Here is a 20,817-nt window from a genome sequence, read left to right as displayed (position 1 = left end):
ACAGGTACCATCCCAATCTAGAGGTAGGCGTATATATGCGGTCTGACCACATATAAAATAGGAATGGCGGGAAGCTCTAAATGTCGACTTGCCTTGATCACTAAATTCTATTACAGTGGTGCATCTACTATGGCCCATATGTATGGAACCATTCTTTCTTACACATAATTCACCTTTTACTCGAAATACTGACATGGCGGGCAAAATTGGAGTAGCTTCGGATTCGACATTTAGGATCATAAGATTAAGCGTAAAATTACCTAATCCATATACTTCATTTTCTAGATCAGTTCCTGTTCTTTTGGGAAGTCCCTCCTTGTTGGGGTGGCAGACTTTAAGTAAAACTAAGTTCAAATTTCCCCATACCCAGTTGTCTTGATAAACTGCAGAATTCGAATCTAGGGAATTAATTAAACTAAACCATGCTCCACAGGAGCCGTTGTGTGTGAATGGGTATGGAAAGAGAGGTAGAATTCCTTTATAATTCTGATAGGGAGGGAGTCGGCCACATATCCAACAATTTGTAGCATTGCTAACCTGATGGGAATGATGTAACATACTAATAAAAGTGTTATTGCGCAGCGCAAATCTATATGACAATTCATGCGGAGGTAATTCACTAAAAGAATGTTCAGCAGTAACATTATAAACATGTCTAGAAATAGGATAACATATGTGCAACAATATACTTGCAGTAATTATTAAAAGACTTAGGAAAAACAGAATTAATAACGTCACTGTGCAATGACTACGCAGTGATTTACAGTATGCATGTCGTTTCAACATTTTTCGGGTTTTTTCTCTATTCAGGTCTAAGGGATACATGTCAGAGACAAATTCAACCGCTTCACCTTGGAGAGGACTTAAACAATCAAATTGCCTGACTGGTTAGACCTGAGTTTCAGTTTATATTGTTCGTGATTACTTGATTCAACCAAAGGAAGTTTTGAGTCAATGGGTGAAGACACACAAGGTGTGTCGTTTACATCTGATGGTAGTCCATGAAATTTCTTGATATGACTTGAATGTATCCAGCCTTTTCGACCCTCGATCTTCACGGCTGTCCTCGTCGTTAATAACACGAGCTGAGGCGACCTCCACCTGGGGTCCAGCTGAGACTTCCGATCAAAGTTCCTCACTAAGACCAGGTCTCCTGGAATTACGTCATGGGGTTTCACCTCAGTGTTGTCGGGAAAAGCTGCAGCTACCTGTGAACGACAAGATTGTAGTGCAGACATCAAGGAAGCCAAGTAATCTGTCAGCATATTACAGTCAATATCAGTTATTTTGCGTGGTATAGGCGTCCCCCACATATTTGGTGGTCTACCGAAGATCACTTCATAAGGGGATAGCCCTGTTCGAGAGTGTGCTACCATTCTCATGTAAAAGAGTGCAACTGGTAACGCTACTACCCAGTCGACACCTTTCTCCCTGCATATTTTGGACAATCTAATTTTCAGAGTTTGATTATGTCTTTCCACGAGACCTGCTGCCTCGGGGTGTCGGACACAGTGAAACTTCCACTGATAGCCTAACAAAAGTGAAACGTGTTTCATTAGTTCGGATGAGAACGGCTGGCCGTTATCTGAGTAGACAACACGTGGTAAACCGTACCGTGGGAAGAATTCTCGAACTAACTGTTTGGCAGTAGTCGGGGCAGTGTAATCTGAAACCGGGTATGCCTCTGTCCAACGGGAAAGAGCACAGACAACTACGAGAACATATTTGAATCCTCGACATCGTTCCATCTGGATATAATCCATCTGGAGGACTTCAAAAGGGTGATCAGGAGGCTGAAATCCACCCTGTTCTACGGGAATGCTTTTTCCTGGGTTAAACTGACAACAGATCATACAGGTACGGACTTTTTGTTTAGCTGCTGCTCGTAAATGTTTGTTGAACCAAATGTGTTGAATGCTGTCTAGCATAGCTTTTTCTCCTAGATGTGCTGGACTATGTACAGTGTTAATAACGACTTGGACCATTGAATCAGGAAGGAACCACACAGATTTTTCCTTTGTCATCCATCCTTGATCCGTTTGGATCCCTCCTAATTCAGTCCATTTCTTTATTTCGTCTGGAGTAGCATGTGTCTGTATGTCAATTACGTCAAGAGCGGGATCCTTAACCATCATGCAATGTGTTGGCGTTGGGACTATTGTCTTTGTCATGTCGGATGTTTGAGTTTGAGCAGTCTGTTTAGCTGTTCTGTCAGCTAGATCATTGCCTTGAGAAATGATATCAATAACTTTCGTATGAGCTTTACATTTCATAATTGATATTGCAGTGGGTAGATGTATTGCATCTAATAAGGCATGAATGAGGGGTCCGTGCTGAATGTGGGCACCGTGAGAAGTTAAATAACCTCTCTCTCGCCACAGCACGCCGAAGTCATGTACAACTCCGAATGCATAACGTGAATCAGTGTATATGTTGACTTTTTTATTTGTGGCTTGAATACAGGCTTGTGTCAGAGCGATGAGCTCTGCTGCTTGAGCGGACAAGGTATTTATTCAATTTGTTTCAATGATTTCAGCGTCTGTTGTGACTGCATAAGCGGCCACTAACTCTCCTGTACCTGTTCTCATACATGAACCATCTACATACAACGTCAGGTCTGGATCTGATAATGGAACGTCTGTTAAATCTTGTCTGGGTTTTCGTCGTGATAGTGATAACTTCAATACAATCATGTGCAAGTGGATCTGTTCCATTTACAGGTAACAGTGTGGCAGGATTCAATGTACTACAACGTCTGATTTCTATATGTGGCTGAAACAATGTTAATTCGTAACCGGTGAGTCGTGCTATAGTCAAGTGTTGTGTTTGTGTGCGGTTCAAAAGAACCTCTACTGCATGTGGTACTTGTACTGTCAATGGATGTCCTAATACTATGGCATCGCTTTGTCTGATTGCTAAGGCTGTTGCTGCCACTGATTTTAGGCATGCAGGCAAAGCCTGAGCTACGGGATCTAATGTACTAGAAAAATAGGCACATGGTTTGTGTGATCCTGCTTGTTCCTGTGTGAGTACTGACAAGGCAGTACCTTCGCGTTCTGTAACAAAGAGTGTAAACTGTTTATTGTAACATGGTGTTGCTAGGACAGGTGTTTGACATAAAGCTTTCTTTAAACTTTCAAAAACGTGTGTATGTTCCTGAGTCCAAGGGAGGACAGTCGATGTGGCTGCCTCCTGTGTTGTCAATTGAATGAGTGGTTTTGCTAGAAATGCATACTGAGGGATCCACTGCCTACAATATGAAGTGAGGCCTATGAAAGCCCGCACCTCCTTTTGTGTCGTGGGTATTGGCATATTTGCAATTAGCTGGATGCGATCTGGTGTAAGCTGCCTTCCCTCCTTGGACAGCGAGTGACCAAGGTAAACAACTCGCTGGACACAGAATTGCAGCTTAGAAGGGGACACCTTGTGCCCCTTTTCGGCCAAAAATTGTAATACCGTCAGTGATGCTTTCTCACATTCAGGTTCGTTTCTAGCGGTGATCAGCAGATCATCGACATATTGAAGCAGGGCAGTGTTGACTGGCATGTGAATACTGTCAAGTTCTCGTTTCAGTGCTTGGCTATAGATGCTGGGGCTTTCTGTAAATCCTTGAGGTGCGCGTGTGAATTTAAAGCTACGTCCATTTAAACTAAATCCGAACAAGTATTGGCTTTCCGGATCTATTGGGACGCTGAAAAAGGCATTCTTGAGATCAATTACAGTAAAGAATGTTGCTTCGGAATCAATAGCTGTCAGTAATGACGAGATATCTGGGACCACAGGGAATTGTGGCACAATGCATTTGTTCAATTCGCGCAGATCAATAACCAATCGATATACTGGCGGAGCCTTTGGATCTGTTCGTTTAAGAATCGGAATTATCGGGGAATTACATACATTGGAGTCTGTTTCCACAACCACTCCTTGGACAATGAGCTCGTCAATAATTTGCAGTAAAGCCACTACAGCATCTGGGGGTAACTTGTATTGTCGCATTCGTGGTAGTACCACTCCTGCCTTTAATGTAACCCGATATGGTGTAATATTCATGCAACCCACATCAGTAGGGCCTTGTGCCCACAAATGTGTAGGTAAAGTCTGCAGTCGGGGATCCATGTCTCGAGACACATAGTGACCTTTGAAATCACGTAAAAACAATCTTACTCCTTCCGGAGAACAACATATTATAGCTCCTAGAGCTTTCAGTGTTTTTATACCTAACAGGTTTTCTGGACATGATTTAGTAAGCAATAAATCTGTAGTTCGGGTTAAGGGTCCTATCGTAAGTGGAAGAGGCTGTGATACTTCATTAACAATAGGTTTTCCTGAAAAACCAAGGGAAATATTCTGTGAGCCTGAGAGGGGTGCCCCTGGAACTTCACTACGTTTTATAGTTGTTCGACTTGCCCCTGTATCAAGTAAAAATTTTCTATCTTGGCCTAATAATTCACTATGTACATAAGGTCCTTCTTGGTCTACAGGGACCTCGATAAGGGGTAAGTCAACTTCCCTCTCCAGGCTGGTTCATGCGTATCGTTGATAATCAGGATAATCATACTGTGCGGTCTGGTACAGCTGTCGTGTCGTGGTTTGTGTGGCAGCAACAGGCAGCGCTGGTGCAGCTGGCACAAACTGTATAGACTGTTGTGGAGCTGGCATGGACTGTGCATGCTGCAGTGCTCCTTGTTCATTCTGATCCTGTCTAGGTGGCCGTGGTCTTTCTTGTGTTTTACCTGTGGCGATATTACGCTTCAAGACTGGGCAATCGTGTATGTAATGACCTGGTTGTTTACAATAGTTGCATGTCCCTTTTACAGGTCCTGCTGAATCACCGGACTGTGTCGTACCCTTTTTATGACCTTCAGCTGGAACTGTCTGGGAGACTAGCATTTTCATTTTTGTGTCTTTCATGCGTTTCTGTTCATGTTCTTGTTCCTCTCTAATTCTATTGTAATGGTACTGTAACATTTGTAACATTTGTGATGGGGTATAACCTTGCCAGGTACTCTCGAATTTTAATACTCGATTCTTCACCTGGGGCAAGGAATTTTCAACTAATTTTGTCACAAACAGATGTGGGTATGACTCGCTACTTGCTTTTATACCACTATTTATACCAAAACATTTTTCGAATCGGGCATAGAAATCACTAGTGTCTTCATCTTGCTTTTGTTTACAGGCTGAGATTGCACCCCAGTCTTCCTTTTTCGTGGTTAATAAACGTGGCAGTACCTGTACTAGTAAACCTGGTAGTGCTTTAGTTTTATCCCCAAGCCCCGAACCTGGACCTCGGGCCCTTTCTTCATTTTCTAATGCTGTCCAGTCTATCTTTTGGTCTCCTACCTCCCACTCTTTTTCCTTGAGTTTCTCATAAATGCCAGCAGGCATTAATACCTTTAATATTGTCATAATGTCGGGATAGGTATACTCTCCCATGAGTAACATGTCTTTAATTTCTCGGTGAAAACCCGCTGGGTCTTTGTCATGACTGGGTACCACTTTCTTCATTTCTAACAATTCTATTTTCGATATGGGCGTATATACATATACACGTTTAAACTGATTGTCCTCGCCCTTTATTGGGTGTACTTCTCGTAAGGGATTCTGTCTGTCCATGTAATACGTCGTTCTTTCCTTGATGGGCAGTGAGACATGTTCTGGGCATACAAAAAGAATGTACTGCTTTCTTGATTCTAGTATTTCCTTAATTAACTTAGTACCTGAACCTCTCCATCTATTCGTGAGTAATTCAGTCAATATATCAGGTAACGGACCAGGATCAGGAGGGAATGTTGACTTTGATAAAGTATAAGAAGTTGTTGAATCATATAAATCCCAGCTAAACGCTGTTCATCTGGGGTGAGGTTCAAAAATGTGTGTGCTACTGTATCATCACCATATTTTCCGGGACTGTCAGCCCAATGAACGGCTGACCTGGCTAATTCTTGTTCATCCATAGAATCGAGTAAATGATAACCCCTTCGTTCTCGGAGTAATTTGTCAGCGGCTTGGAACGAATGCTCGGGGGACCTTAGATTTATTATAGGTGTTTGGAAATTCCTGTTATTATCTGGACATATCGGACGTATCGGGTCAGTGAAACATCTAGTACTATTACAAGATCTTCCTCTACCTACATAGGCTATGGTTTCTGACTGTCCTGTGGGCAGTCCTGATCCTTCCTCCTCCTCATCTTGTTCAAACTGGTCTACCGCTAATCTCTCTTCGTGTAGGCGTTCTATTTCTTTACGGATCTTTCGGCACATGGCTATTATACATTTTTGCCTATCATGTCTCCCTTCTGATATATTCTGGCTCCATCTGGTAAGAATTTGCATTGCTTCCGGGTCTACCCCCGGTCGATCTTGATTTCTGATCACACAATTTATGAGGAAACGTAACAGTTCCCCCTGTATCTCCACTTTCTGGTATTCCATAGCTCTGTTAATACTTTCAGAATCTCGCCCTGTTTGGACAAAATGATATATATTATCTAGATGCACAGTCATTCCTGGTAACTTCCCCAAATACACCGCGGCTCGTCTGATACGTAATGATGCCATGATCATTTCGTCCTCTTTGCCGGGCACAGGGTCATATCTACAATCTACAAGAAGTTCCTTAAGCGTGCGGGCATTTATGAGTTTGGGGGTACGTGGATGTGCTGACTCTTGAAAAGTTAGTTTATTTATTCTGGGTGGCGTAGAAAAAATGTTGGTAGCACCTCCGGTAGCCCCATCTGGGGTATCGGGCGTGAAAGGATTCGTAGAACGCGATACAGCAACTATAGGTGTGGACACAGCTATAGAAGTAGCTGTAGGAACAGATGTGGAAACAGATGTGCTTGCCGGAACTTGTGTCAGGATTTGGTGCTGTAGAGATGCAGATACAGGATCTTGGCGTTGAACTTCCCCGGCAGACGGTCTATGTGGGGCGGGGTTAGCATACTCGGGAGCTGCTTCATCTAAATATGAGGAAAGAAAAACATCTTCTGCTGTTCTAGGATGCCCCTTAGGATGCATTTTTATTGGGAACAATGGGGGTGGCAAGTCTTTTGGTATCTCCGGAGTAGCCTTAGGTAATCCCTCGGCCAGAAGGGGATACATACCATTCATAAGGGCATTTCTTTGTCTGTCTACTTGTTCTGATTTCACTCGTGTACCTTCTTCAATTAATAGATTTTCTCGGACTTTATTTGAATTTTCCTTACTCTTCTCTTCCTGTCTACGTGCTTTTTCTGTACGTCTATACGATTCTTTACGCCATAATTCAATGGCGTCTTTCTGTGATTGTCTAGCTTTCCATTTCCATAATTCTTCCTCTACTTTCACGATGCAATCTGCATCCCAGGTCCCAGCTGCGGGCCACCTCTGACTTTCTGGTAATTCCTTAGTGTAGTCTACCCATAGATCAAGAAATAATATGGCGTCTAGGCCATGTTTATGATACATGAAGTACCCTGCAGTGTCCCTAGGAGGAATGGGAACAGCTTCTTCGAGTACCCCTTTTCTAGTTGTGATCTGTCTTAGTTTCGAAAAGAGCGGCATACTGAGAACTGATCTGATACTTGGTCTTGAACAAACTTAATACAATAAACACAATAATGAACAGTCATTCACACCACAATATGCAGGACGTATTAACACATTTAACATTTGACGTTTTAAATGAGCAACAATGATGATGACGATCTAAGAAAACTTAATCACAAGACATAATCCTCGGCATTTAACTGAATTATTCGGAATTTATATACTTGATATACTAGATATACTGCTAAACAGTACAGATACACCGCTAAAACAGTGCAGACCGGATTTGTGTACCCAAACCCGTCTGGACCGGCACAACTTATGTGCACGCCAGAACGCCTCCCCAGTAATGGTACTCACCGGGTAGCTCGGAACGGAAGGCCTCGGAACGGAACTGAACTGAACTGGACTGGACTCGACTCGAAAACTTCGGAAACTTCGGAACATCGGAAACCTCGGAACTTCGGAACTTCGGAACTTGGTGGGCCTCTGTATACCTCGGATCTTGCTCTCTCAGCTAGGCTCTGGTCGGGATACTTCGCACTTCTCACCGCCTCGTCTGGGTGTTGATCGCAGCCTCAGTCACCCCCGCTTGGCCGGAGGGAGATACAGGAAATCCTGCTGGTACGCGTTGTTGTCCGTCCAGCTGTGGCAGGAGACCGGGCCTGCAACGCACCGCCGGCGCGTGAGATGAGAAAGTGTCCCTGTTCGGGCGCCATTCATGTGGTAAATAATTTAATTACCGGGACTTAATTTGATACAGAAAAATAATAAATATAGCTCAGTAAAATAAGAGGCAAAATCCGTGACATTAGAGGTTCGGAATGGGCTTTATTCCAATGGACGATTCGAATCGTTGACTCCAGGTTACATCACCACGGAGGTTCAGGAAGTGAAGTACATACTTTATTGATAAGTAATTACTTTTATACAATAGGCATTACAGTGAAGCAAATGCAGGAGGCGTAACAATTGATGATAGGGATAAAACATACATGCGTAGCCAAAGTGGGCGTAACTGGGTGTAACTAAAGAACGTCATCAGGTATGATGTCATAATAGGGTGGCTCCATGAAAGAATTTCGCAATGTCAGCAGAAATACTTAGCAGAAATGCGCGCGCAGCAGCATGACGTATGATTGACGTGCGACTAGGAGGTGAAGGGGATTTGACATTTAACTCTACATGTGGCGACAGATGTCTGGAGGGTCAAGTCAACCTTATCCCAAATCATATCTAACATCCTATGTTTAAAGAACTATGTTATCCAAAAGAGAGGTCTCTTAGAGTAGAATCTTATTCTATACTGACTATACTGACTGTTAGTGCGTGTACAAGCGTCTAAGTGTCTACACTAGATGCGAGGGCAAAAGTCTTCCGTAATAATAGGGCTATGAATTACTTGCATAAAGACAGAGAAGCCGGGCCTTTGCTCGGTAGCTGGAAGAATGTTTACTTAAACTACTAGACAAGAATGCATTGGGCAGGGAGCGGAGCAGATAATTTCGAAGGTGAAATACAGTTTTTGGCAGGCAGCGAGCTGATGTCAGGCACCGTGAGCCGCGCAGAGAATGAGGACAAAGTTCATGGATACAGATGCAGGCTCAGACTGGAGCTCTCAGAGGCAGAAGGCAGGAAAAGCTTGATGGCAGAATCAGGGCCTACTCGCCTGAACTGTAAAATGGCATAAGTGAACCATATAAAGCCGGTGGCCTTTCGTACTTAGGAATGGAATATCCGGCCCATTCATGGCGGATCTGAAAGAGGACATGTTAACGGTGGACGCACATGTATTTGCGTCTTCATAACTGGAACTGGAGGGAACATACATGTACTTGTGATTTATACATGGAACCGTTGGGGTCCAAGATAGGGGACATAACTGATCAGAAAAATCCATATTTCCACAAGTGTCAGGGAGTTTCAGTCAGTGAGTGTCAGTCAGTGAGTGTCAGTCAGTGAGTGTCAGTCGGTGAGTATCAGTCAGTGTTTGTCAGTCAGTGTCAGTCAGCGTCAGTCAGTCAGTGTCAGTCAGTGTCAGCCAGTGTCAGTCAGTGTCAGTCAGTCAGTGTCCGTCAGTCAGTGTCAGTCAGTGTCAGTCAGTATCAGTCAGTAAGTGTTAGACAGTGTCAGTCAGGCAGTATCAGTCAGTGTCAGTCAGTCAGTGTCAGTCAGTGTCAGTCAGTCAGAGTCAGTCAGTCAGTGTCAGTTAGTGTCAGTCAGTCAGTGTCAGTCAGTGTCAGTCAGTCAGTGTCAGTCAGTGTCAGTCAGTCAGTGTCAGTGTCAGTCAGTCAGTGTCAGTCAGTGTCAGTCAGTTTCAGTCAGTCAGTGTCAGTCAGTCAGTGTCAGTCAGTCATTGTCAGACAGTGTCAATCAGTCAGTGTCAGTGTCAGTCAATCAGTGTCAGTCAATCAGTGTCAGTCGGTCAGTATCAGTCAGTCAGTGTCAGTCAGTGTCAGTCAGGCAGTATCAGTCAGTGTCAGTCAGTGTCAGACAGTGTCAGTCAGACAGTATCAGTCAGTGTCAGTCAGTCAGTGTCAGTCAGTGTCAGTCAGTCAGTGTGAGTCAGGCAGTATCAGTCAGTGTCAGTCAGTTAGTGTCAATCAGTGTCAGTCAGGCAGTATCAGTCAGTGTCAGTGTCAGGCAGTCAGTGTCAGTCAGTGTCAGTCAGTGTCAGTCAGGCAGTCAGTCAGTGTCAGTCAGTCAGTGTCAGGCAGTCAGTGTAAGTCAGTTTCAGTCAGTGTTAGTCAGTGTCAGTCAGTGTTAGTCAGTGTCAGTCAGTCAGTCAGTGTCAGTCAGTTTCAGTCAGTGTTAGTCAGTGTCAGTCAGTGTTAGTCAGTGTCAGTCAGTGTTAGTCAGCCAATGTTAGTCAGTGTCAGTCAGTCAGTCAATGTTAGTCAGTGTCAGTCAGTCAGTGTCAGTCAGTCAGTGTCAGTCAGTCAGTTTCAGTCAGTGTCAGTCAGTTTCAGTCAGTGTCAGTCAGTTTCATTCAGTGTTAGTGTGAGAAGTTGGCCTGGTATATGATGCTCACTAGTTAAAGTGATCCCCTTGTACCATGCCAAGCAACCCTTATGGTGTGGTTGTAAGTCAACCTTTTCGGACTAGCTGCCCTAGTGGTAGCGTAGGCTAAGCAGTCTTTGAGGCTAAACTCGTGAAGCGTGTTAAGCCAGCTGTTTTACCAAATGCAACCCCCTTTTATACCAATGAAAGGACACCACACAGATATATATTCAAAATATATATGTATTTATTTCTCAAAGTAACCCCTAGTCTCTTTATGAGCACAGGAGCACAAATCGTCAAACAAGATTACAGTAGAATACACAGAAGTTGCACTTTATATGGATAGGCCCTGGTGGCCGCTCAAACCATATACTAAAATAGTGGTATAAGTACCACGAACAGAAAAGGGAAAAGGCCTAGGGCCTCTAGAATCGCTGGGCCTACAAGGAGCTAACTTCAGTTAGTGACCAGGAGGTCCACGGGTGGCGTGTGCAGAGCAAATAGTCACACGCGTGCTCCCATAGGTTTCAATGGGTGCGTAAAAAGTACAAAGTTACTGCAAAAAGGATCTTCCGGATGGACTAGGAACTCAAGATTTGGAACACAGGCACTAGAGATGTAATACTACACTTGGGCACAGGAGTGCCAGCTTTACCTCACCCACAGGAAGCGGGTGCATAGGCCTCGAAGTGCGTCGGGTTTCTTCTATCTGTTCCGTGGAGCCTGAAGACAAAGATGCTGCAGGCGGTCGGTCCGGGAGAGATGCGGTGGATCCAAGAGTGGATCGGAGATGTTGAAGACCTGTAAGCAGAGAGGACAGTGTTCACAGTCACTAGCCAGTGACCAGCGTGGCACCAGGTGGGTACCAGGCAATGTCGGGTGCAAACAGGAAGAAAGGTGTAGCTTGTCTCTGCAGCCACGTGGTCCCTGGGGGTCGACAACGTCCAGGAGTCGGTTCACGAGCTGTCCCACGCATGCTCTCGCTGTCGGCGGTGTCAGCGACTTGATCGAAGCAAACAAGCCTTTGCAAAAGCAATTGTTGTAGGAGATGAAATAAGCTGATGGTTCTGACCAGCAAGGTCAGAAGGACTGCTCCTTTGGAGGGGAGCAAGGGCCCGTCTGGAGCAACCAGACCAGTGGTGTATTTCATAAAGTTTGTCGCCAAGATGGCTACTAGCCAGCGGGCCAGCAACCGGTTAGGCGCGTTGAGTGGCAAAATGCAGAAGGGCCCCACACAGATCGTGGAGATGCTGGAGGGCTCACCTTTGGTGCAGATGCTGCTCGAGGGTTGGGCTTCTCAGATCCCAAAGCACAACTTGGAGGGAGCCTCGGTTGTTGCACTTGTCAGCTTGTCGTGGTCGTTTCAAGATGGCTGGCTCCACATGTCTCGGTGCCTCCACGGGTCTCTTCTTTTCAGGGACTGTGGATCGGGCGGTGAGAGGTCTGGAGGTCCAGGTCTTGTCAGTCTCTGGGCTCGGGCTCCGGCGGGAGGCGGCGGCAAAGCAGACGTTGATTCGCTGGATGGTGCTTGCGTTAGCAAGGTGGTCACTCCCTGACCACAGGGGAGATTTCCTTCAGTCTTCTGTGCAGCAGAATGTCGAAGTTCCCGTCTTCTTCTTAGTTTCAAGTTGATTCCAGGATGTCTGAAGTCTTAGGACACAGCTCCTACCTTTAAGCGGATTCTAGGGGCCGGACTACCTGCTAGGTCCCTCCCTATGGGTGGGACCAGGAAGGGGGGTGGTTACACCCCCAATCCTTTGTGCAGCTCGCCCCAGGCCCGGGACTGGTGTGCCCCAGGACCGGTTTGAACTGGCATATGCACCGAGGCTCCTTGTGAGCCACAGGCATGTCTGGTTTCTTTCAAGCCCTACCTGACCAATACACAACATCCTGTCTGGGGTGGTGCATGCACCTCCCCTGGCAGGAAACCCTTTGTCCACACCTCCCAAGCTGGAAGGACTCCCAGCAGCAGGAGGGCAGACTTGTGTCTGTGGTGGCAGCATCCATTTTGTGGAGCTGAGGCTATGTCTGATTTTACCCGGATTTCAGGTACTGTACATGTCGTGTCCCTCTAGAAGGGTGGAATGCTAACCCTGTCGCCAGAATTGGTGAGGGGTTAGTATTCCAATTCGTATGACACCTTACTCGACATGTTTTGATAAAGTCAAACCAAAGATAGCATTTAACCGCGAGGTTCATAATGCACTTAAGAGTATATGGTAGGACGATATCTGGAAACAGTAGAAGGAAGTTGTTCCGACCACTGCAGACAGGCTCAGCTCATGCCAGAGCACCATCTCACATGGAACCAAGCACTCTGCCTTCAGGATTGTTAAGGCCTGCCATAGGAGTGACTTATAGGTTACCATGTGTCCCATTTAAGGTTAGGTATAGGTATACTACACCTAAGTAAGAGGTGATTACACCAACTTACCCCAGCTGAGTGATCAGCCAGTTGTGTCAAATTGTTAGGCCAAGCCTGGGGTGGCATAATACATGCTTCAGCCCCTGGCAGGCCTTGGGTACACCAATGCCCTGGGTACCTAGTGTACACTGGTACAGGGGCTGACAGGGTGATCCACTTCCAATTGGTTATGCACCTAGGGTGCATAGTTTTAATTTAGTAGAGAGAACAGCAGGCTGGGGGTCTGATTGGCAGGCCCACAGCCTCAATATGTCAAAAACCATTGAAGCAAAAAGCAAAAATTTGGGGTGACCATAGGATAGCAGACCCTACTCTCCTACACACCCTCCCCCCAAACGCTGGGACATTAAACTAGCCTTGACCAGTCGCGTCTTCATGTCCTAAGTGGAAGTACCTGGAGAGACCATCTGCATTCCCATGGTCAGTACCTGGCCGGTGCTCCACTGTAAAGTCCATCCCCTGTAGGGAAATGGACCACCTAAGCAGTTTGGGGTTTTCACCCTTCATCTGATTTAGCCACAAGAGGGGCTTATGGTCGGTCTGAATCTTGAAGTGAGTGCCAAACAAGTATGGCCTCAGCTTCTTCAGGGCCCACACCACAGCAAAGGCCTCCCTCTCAATAGCTGACCAATTCTTCTCTCTGGTGGTCAACCTTCTGCTAATAAAAGCAATGGGTTGGTCTTGACCATCTACATTAAGTTGTGACAGCACAGCTCCCACACCCAACTCAGAAGCATCTGTTTGGACAATAAACTCTTTGGAGTAGTCAGGACTTTTCAGGATAGGTGCAGAGCACATGGCCTCCTTCAGGTCATCAAATGCCTTTTGACAGCTTACTGTCCACTGAACCTTTTTGGGCATCTTCTTGGATGTCAGATCATTAAGAGGAGTCACAATGGACCCATAGTTCTTAACAAACTTCCTGTAGTACCCAGTCAAGCCCAAGAAAGCTCGAACTTGAGTCTGGGTGGTTGGAGGGGACCAGTCCTTGATGGATTGTATCTTACTCTCCAGTGGTTGAACTTGGCCTCCACCTACAAGGTGTCCCAAATATACAACCTTACTCTGCCCTATCTGGCACTTAGTAGCCTTGATAGTGAGGCCTGCCCTTTGCAGAGCCTCAAGAGCCTTCTTCAGGTGGATCAGGTGATCCTCCCAGGTGGAGCTAAAGGCAGCAATGTCATCAAGATATGCTGCGCAAAAGTCATCCCACCCAGTAAGGACTTGGTTCACCAGCCTTTGGAAGGCGGCAGGTGCATTCTTCAGACCAAAGGGCATCACCACAAACTGGTAGTGCCCACCTGGGGTTGAGAATGCTGTTTTGGCCTTAGACTCCTCAGCTAATCTGATTTGCCAATAGCCAGCTGTTAAGTCAAATGTGCTCAAAAACTTTGCAGAAGCTAGTTTGTCTATGAGCTCATCTGCCCTTGGAATAGGGTGTGTGTAGGAGAGTAGGGTCTGCTATCCTATGGTCACCCCAATTTTTGCTTTTTGCTTCACTGGTTTTTGACATAATGAGGCTGTGGGCCTGCCAATCAGACCCCCAGCCTGCTGTTCTCTCTACTAAATTAAAACTATGCACCCTAGGTGCATAACCAATTGGAAGTGGATCACCCTGTCAGCCCCTGTACCAGTGTACACTAGGTACCCAGGGCATTGGTGTACCCAAGGCCTGCCAGGGGCTGCAGCATGTATTATGCCACCCCAGGCTTGGCCTAACAATTTGACACAACTGGCTGATCACTCAGCTGGGGTAAGTTGGTGTAATCACCTCTTACTTAGGTGTAGTATACCTATACCTAACCTTAAATGGGACACCTGGTAACCTATAAGTCACTCCTATGGCAGGCCTTAACAATCCTGAAGGCAGAGTGCGTGGTTCCATGTGAGATGGTGCTCTGGCATGAGCTGAGCCTGTCTGCAGTGGTCGGAACAACTTCCTTCTACTGTTTCCCGATATCGTCATACCATATACTCTTAAGTGCATTATGAACCTCGCGGTTAAATGCTATCTTTGGTTTGGCTTTATCAAAACATGTCGAGTAAGGTGTCATACGAATTGGAATACTAACCCCTCGCCAATTCTGGCGACGGGGTTAGCATTCCACCCTTCTAGAGGGACACGACATGTACAGTGCCTGAAATCCGGGTAAAATCAGACATAGCCTCAGCTCCACAAAATGGATGCTGCCACCACAGACACAAGTCTGCCCTCCTGCTGCTGGGAGTCCTTCCAGCTTGGGAGGTGTGGACAAAGGGTTTCCTGCCAGGGGAGGTGCGTGCACCACCCCAGACAGGATTTTGTGTATTGGTCAGGTAGGGCTTGAAAGAAACCAGACATGCCTGTGGCTCACAAGGAGCCTCGGTGCATATGCCAGTTCAAACCGGTCCTGGGGCACACCAGTCCCGGGCCTGGGGCGAGCTGGACAAAGGATTGGGGGTGTAACCACCCCCCTTCCTGGTCCCACCCATAGGGAGGGACCTAGCAGGTAGTCCGGCCCCTAGAATCCGCTTAAAGGTAGGAGCTGTGTCCTAAGACTTCAGACATCCTGGAATCAACTTAAAACTAAGAAGAAGACGGGAACTTCGACGCTCTGCTGCACAGAGGACTGAAGCCAATCTCCCCTGTGGTCAGGGAGTGACCACCTTGCTAACGCAAGCACCATCCAGCGAATCAACGTCTGCTTTGCCGCTGCCTCCCGCCGGAGCCTGAGCCCAGAGACTGACAAGACCTGGACCTCCAGACTTCTCACCGCCCGATCCACAGTCCCTGAAAAGAGGAAACCCGTGGAGGCACCGAGACACGTGGAGCCAGCCATCTTGGAACGACTACGACAAGCTGACAAGTGCAACAACCGAGGCTCCCTCCAAGTTGTGCTTTGGGATCTGAGAAGCCCCACCCCCGAGCAGCATCTGCACCAAAGGTGAGCCCTCCAGCATCTCCACGATCTGCGTGGGGCCCTTCTGCATTTTGCCACTCGACGCGCCTAACCGGTTGCTGGCCCGCTGGCTAGTAGCCATCTTGGCGACGAACTTCAAGAAATACACCACTGGTCTGGTTGCTCCAGACTAGCCCTTGCTCCCCTCCAAAGGAGCAGTCCTTCTGACCTTGCTGGTCAGAACCATCAGCTTATTTCCTTTTCCTACAACAATTGCTTTTGCCAAGGCTTGTTTGCTTCGATCAAGTCGCCGACACAGCCGACAGCGAGAGCCTGCGTGGGGCAGCTCGTGACTCGACTCCTGGACGTCGTCGACCTCCAGGGACCACGTGGCTGCAGAGACAAGCTACACCTTTCTTCCTGTTTGCACCCGACATTGCCTGGTACCCACCTGGTGCCACGCTGGTCACTGGCTAGTGACTGTGAACACTGTCCCCTCTGCTTACAGGTCTTCAACATCTCCGATCCACTCTTGGATCCACTGCATCTCTCCCGGACCGACCGCCTGCAGCATCTTTGTCTTCAAGCTCCACGGAACAGATAGAAGAAACCCGACGCACTTCGAGGCCTATGCACCCGCTTCCTGTGGGTGAGGTAAAGCTGGCACATCTGTGTCCAAGTGTAGTATTACATCTCTAGTGCCTGTGTTCCAAATCTTGAGTTCCTAGTCCATCCGGAAGATCCTCTTTGCAGTAACTTTGTACTTTTTACGCACCCATTGAAACCTATGGGAGCACGCGTGTGACTATTTGCTCTGCACACGCCACCCGTGGACCTCCTGGTCACTAACTGACGTTAGCTCCTTGTAGGCCCAGCGATTCTAGAGGCCCTAGGCCTTTTCCCTTTTCTGTTCGTGGTACTTATACCACTATTTTAGTATATGGTTCGAGTGGCCACCAGGGCCTATCCATATAACGTGCAACTTCTGTGTATTCTGTGATAATCTTGTTTGACGATTTGTGCTCCTGTGCTCATAAAGAGACTAGGGGTTACTTTGAGAAATAAATACATATATATTTTCAATATATATCTGTGTGGTGTCCTTTCATTGGTATAAAAGGGGGTTGCATTTGGTAAAACAGCTGGCTTAACACGCTTCACGAGTTTAGCCTCAAAGACTGCTTAGCCTACGCTACCACTAGGGCAGCTAGTCCGAAAAGGTTGACTTACAACCACACCATAAGGGTTGCTTGGCATGGTACAAGGTGATCACTTTAACTAGTGAGCATCATATACCAGGTAGGCCTGGGCGAAGCACTACGCTACGCTCGCGTAGTTTGCGAAGTTCGCGCTACTTCGCACTACGCGAACTGCACGTAGCACAGTGCGAACACGCGTAGCGTAGTGTTGCGTAGTGCTGCGGTCATTTTTTGCTTGCTCGCGGTCCTCAACGTCAAGTTGGCGACCGCGAGCAAGCAAAATGACATCCTGGCGAGACTTTTTCCTTGTTCGCGATCGCGAGCATGGAAAATAAACCTCCCGGCGAGATTCCCAACGCGAGAAGGTCAGGTTTCTCATTGCGAGGGGTCGCGTATGCTCGCGACCGCTCGCGATGAGAAACTACCAGTTCGCGTTGAGAAAGCTGCAGCTCGAGTAAAAATCTACTCGAGCAGCAGAAAACTACAGCTCGCACTGTGCAAGATGCCATTTTCAATGATTGCACAGTGCCGGTTGCTTGTCCGCACTGTGCAATCATTGAAAACAACATCTTGCACAGTGCGAACATGTTACTTCGCAGTTCGCGAAGTGCTACGCGTAGCTCGCGTAGTGCTACTTCGCGAACTACGCCCACCCTTAATACCAGGCCAACTTCTCACAGTGTGCATCTGTCCTGGTGACAGCATTGAGACCCCTGTAGTCCACACAGAACCTCATCTCTCTCTTGCCATCTTTGGTGTGAGGTTTGGGGACCAGAACCACTGGGCTAGCCCAGGGGCTCTCTGAGGGTTCAATGACACCTAATTCCAGCATTTTATGTACCTCAGCCTTTATACAGTCCCTGACGTGGTCAGGTTGTCTGTAAAGCTTGTTCTTTACAGGCAGACCGTCACCAGTGTCCACCACATGGGTACACCAGTCAGTTTGACTAGGTATTAAGGAAAACATATGTGAAAATGATTGTAGAACCTGTCTACATTCAGTCTGCTGATGGGCAGTGAGGTTGCCCCCAAGGGTCACTCCCTCAACTGAGCCATCTTCAGGGTTCTGAGACAACAGGTCTGGGAGAGGGTCACTCTCTTCCTCCTGTCCCTCATCTGTAGCCATGAGCAAGCCCATGTCTGCCCTGTCAACATATGCTTTAAGCCTGTTAACATGGAGTACCCTGTGGGGACTCCTGGGAGTTCCTAGGTCTACCAAGTAGGTGACCTCTCCCTTCTTTTCCAGGATTGTATGGGGTCCAGACCATTTGTCTTGGAGTGCTGCTGGGGCCACTGGCTCCAACACCCATACCTTCTGTCCTGGCTGAAACTCAACCAAGACAGCCTTTTGGTCATGCCAAGCTTTCTGTAAGGCCTGGCTTGCCTCAAGGTTTTTGGATGCCTTCTCCATATACTCAGCCATCCTGGAGCGGAGACCAAGTACATAGTCCACTATGTCTTGCTTAGGCTTTTTGAGAGGTAACTCCCATCCTTCCTTCACTAAACACAGTGGGCCTCTTACAGGGTGCCCAAACAACAATTCAAAGGGGCTGTAGCCAACTCCTTTTTGTGGGACCTCTCTGTAAGCAAACAGAAGGCAGGGTAGAAGGATGTCCCATCTTCGCCTGAGCTTTTCAGGTAATCCTTTGATCATACCCTTTAGGGTCTTGTTGAATCTCTCAACAAGCCCATTGCATTGTGGGTGATAAGGGGTGGTGAACTTGTAGTTGACACCACATTCCTTCCACATAGCTGTCAAGTATCCTGACATAAAGTTGGTACCTCTGTCAGATACTACCTCCTTAGGAAACCCCACTCTGGAGAATACTCCCAGCAGGGCCCTGGCCACAACAGGTGCTGTAGTGGTCCTAAGGGGAATTGCCTCTGGATACCTGGTGGCATGATCCACTACCACCAGTATAAATCTGTGCCCAGATGCAGTGGGAGGATCCATGGGACCCACTATGTCTATTCCCACTCTTTCAAAGGGGACCCCCACCACAGGTAGTGGTATTAGGGGGGCCTTTGTTGTGCCACCTGATTTGCCACTGGCTTGGCAGGTCACACAGGAGCGACAAAACTCCTTTGTATCTTCATTAATATGAGGCCAGTGAAAGTGAGGGACAAGCCTGTCCCAAGTCTTGTTCTGGCCTAAGTTTCCTGCTAAAGGAATATCATGGGCCAAGGTAAGAAGGAAGCCCCGAAATTGCAGAGGTATAACCAACCTCCTGGTAGCACCAGGCTTGGGGTCTCTAGCCTCTGAATAAAGGAGCCCTTCATCCCAATACACTTTATGGGTACCTTGAGCATTCCCAGCAGCCTCAGCAGCAGCCAGCTGTCTGAGGGGTTCAAGAGAGGGACAGGATAACTGAGCCTGCCTCAAGTCAGCCCTTGAAGGTCCCCCTGTCCCCAGAAACTCAACCTGATCAGGTTCAAGCTCTTCAGGGACAGTTCCTTCAGGGTCCTCTAGATCAGCTTCCTGGGAAGGCTGATTATCACTCTGAGGCAGGGGGGAAGGCACAGCCTTGACCCTCCTGTTCTTCTTCTTGGTAGGTGCTTGGTCCATTGTTCCAGGATCCAAGACCTGAGGTTCAGTGAGGCACTTTTTGGCCAGTGACCTGGTCACAGCAAGGACATGTGAAGATATACCTAACATCTCTGCATGAGTCCTGTACTCCACTTTTGACCATAGAGAACTCTCTAGGTCATTGCCCAACAAACATTCTACTGGGAGGTCTGCACTAACCACAACCCTTTTGAGGCCAGTTACCCCTCCCCATGAGAAGTTAACAACTGCCACACTATGTGAAGTAGTGGCATTGCTGGCATTGGTCACCAGGTAATTCTCACCTGGTATGTACTGTCCAGGGTCCACAAAGCCTGGTGTCACCATAGTGACACTGGCACATGTGTCCCTGTAGGCTTGAGCCACTTTTTCATTTATTAAAGGAGTCTGTCTGTACTTGCCCAGGTTACTGGGGCTCACAGTCAGGGACAAATCAATGTCCCCATCACAGATCAAGACTGCCTGTGTCAGGGTTCTGTCTAAGTCAGAATCTCCTTCAGTTCCCATAGTGATTCCCACTACCCCCTTTGTCTGGGGACCAACACTGCTAACAGTAGTACTGGGAGCAGGTGCCTTAGGGGCAACAGTGTTGGGGGCTCCACCCTTTTTGCAATCACTAGTCCAGTGAGTTGTATTTTTGCAATGATTGCACCAGGGTTTCTTTTGACCTTCTTTCTTCTTTTTGGACTGTTGGGACCCACCCTCCTTAGCAGTAGTTTGGGGCCCTGTTGAAGACTTCTGGTCTTTAGGTTTCTGATCTCCACCCTTTTGGTCTGTTTTCTTCTGATCACCCCCTTGGCCCTGGTTCTGGTTCTTTTGCTTAACCCTGGTTCTGACCCATTTGTCTGCCTTCTTTCCCAATTCTTGGGGAGAGGTCAGATCAGAGTCAACCAAGTGTTGATGCAGTTGCTGGTTTTGACAGTTATTTAAAATCTGTTCTCTCATCATCAAATTATACAATCCTGTAAAATCAGATACCTTACTTCCCAGCAACCAACCCTCCAAAGCCTTAGTGGCACATTCAACATATTCAGACCAGTCCTGAGTCTGTGTCTTTTGGGTGTCTCTGAACATTAACCTGTACTGTTCAGTGGTTAAGCCTAACCCATCTACCAGAACACTCTTCAGGACTCTGTAGTTTCTGACATCCTCTTCTCTAACAGTGAGGAGTCTGTCTCTGCCTCTTCCTTCAAAGGAGAGCCAGAGGATTGCT

Source organism: Triturus cristatus, chromosome 1_1 (assembly GCF_964204655.1).
Source record: "Triturus cristatus chromosome 1_1, aTriCri1.1, whole genome shotgun sequence".
NCBI classification, from domain to species: domain Eukaryota; kingdom Metazoa; phylum Chordata; class Amphibia; order Caudata; family Salamandridae; genus Triturus; species Triturus cristatus.
The sequence above is the reverse complement of the archived record's forward strand: the minus strand, read 5'-3'. Positions refer to the sequence as shown.